The 1,535-nt window shown below is 32.6% G+C and overlaps 1 protein-coding gene across 1 annotated transcript in view; it reads right to left on the bottom strand.

Moving 5' to 3' along the window:
• The window catches only part of LOC107090296 (glucokinase-like), a 12,425-nt gene that overhangs the window by 6,341 nt on the left and 4,549 nt on the right, over nucleotides 1-1,535 (bottom strand). The gene's annotated exons all lie outside the window — the stretch shown is intronic.

Raw genomic sequence — 1,535 nt, 5'->3', positions numbered from 1 at the left:
GCAGTTTTGCAGTTTTGCAGTTTTTTTTTTGGCCTGAAAGATCCCTTTTTTGTTTTTGCAACAAGTAAAAACCTAATTTCACGTTCATTTAGTATTATTAATTTGTCTTAGAATTTAGAAACAGATTTTAGGCTTGAAAAATCAATCACTTAATTATATTTCAGAATAAAATATAGGTGACAACATAGGATTAATGTATTAAATGTAATATGCTGATGAAGGTTCTCAGTCATCAAGGTCATAGTCATTCCAAAAAAAAAGAAAATGAAAAACAATCCACTGGACACTGGACGTTCTGCTTCCCATCCAGGAGGCTTTTTAAATTCAAAATGTCAGGAATAGCTTTGAGATCGAGGTTTTATACAGTAGCCCAACAAGGCCTTGTTTTTGTTTTAAAAAAATGTATAAATAAATGTTTTCATTCAATGGAAATGGAAACCGACTTCAAACTTGGAAACAAAGCCCAGTGAATTGCTTTTAATTTTGCTTTTTTTTGGAATCTAAAGTGCACACAATCTGTAATTAAATATGAGTTTCATTTTATTTATTTATTATTTGTCATAGTTTGTCATAGTTTCTTGCTCTGGCATGAAATTAGTATTCAGATCATCTTTGAAGCCAGTGGTTACTGATCAGCTGCCTGGCATCTCAGCTTGTTACAGGAATGATAGGAGCAGATCCTTATATTACAAAGGGTCCCTTTAAACCCCAGAAATTAGTTGCTGTAAATGTTTTCTCAATACATACAAATTGTTCAATGGCAGAGTTCTGGCCTAGGTGAAAACAATCTTTTCAAATTTTTAATATGTCTGGGCCTACACACAAGCTCACTGAGTACCACTGAGCAGATGTGAGCATTGAGGTCCACACACCAATATTAAACTTATTATAACTTATTACACCCACAAGTAAAGCAGTTTACATTGTTTTTTTAGAAGAAATAGATTAAAAAACAATTTCCATTAGTTTACTTTAAATTAAAATGATTTGACCCACTAAAAAAACAAAAGAAATTGTAAATCGTGACATGTGTAGTATGTGTAGTATATGTATTAGTCCTGCTTTGGTCAGGGTGAGGGTCCTGTTCTGAAAGAAAAAAGAAAATTAATTTTCATTATAAAACTAGTGATATTTAAAACTGGGATTTAAGAGTAGATTGTGCAAATAATAGCTGAGTTTTAGTAAAGCTGATCTGCACATCCAGCGTTCAGCAGGCTGAATTCATATATAATGGCGGTCATAAAGACGAGATGCTATAACAGCCCAAAACGAAATAAAAATAAGATTATGTTATTTCCTATTAATTTGTTTTTTTTTTATATATATTCGCTTTAGTGTGTCAAGCAAAAATAATGGTTCTCTATTTCTCTATTTGAGGGAATAACTGTTGTTTCTCATATTTTTGTTGTTGGATTTATGCTCAAGCAGTGCGCAATTGCACAAGCGCGCAGCTTAGAGGCAACATTGGCTGAGAGACTCACTAATTGTTCACCACATCAAATAGAGCCTACTTCTCATCCACAGGATTTTTAAAG

This window comes from Cyprinodon variegatus, unplaced genomic scaffold, assembly GCF_000732505.1.
Source record: "Cyprinodon variegatus isolate N-32 unplaced genomic scaffold, C_variegatus-1.0 Scaffold288, whole genome shotgun sequence".
NCBI lineage: Eukaryota > Metazoa > Chordata > Actinopteri > Cyprinodontiformes > Cyprinodontidae > Cyprinodon > Cyprinodon variegatus.
Note: the sequence above shows the minus strand (reverse complement) of the source record. Positions and strands in the feature narration are given on the sequence as shown.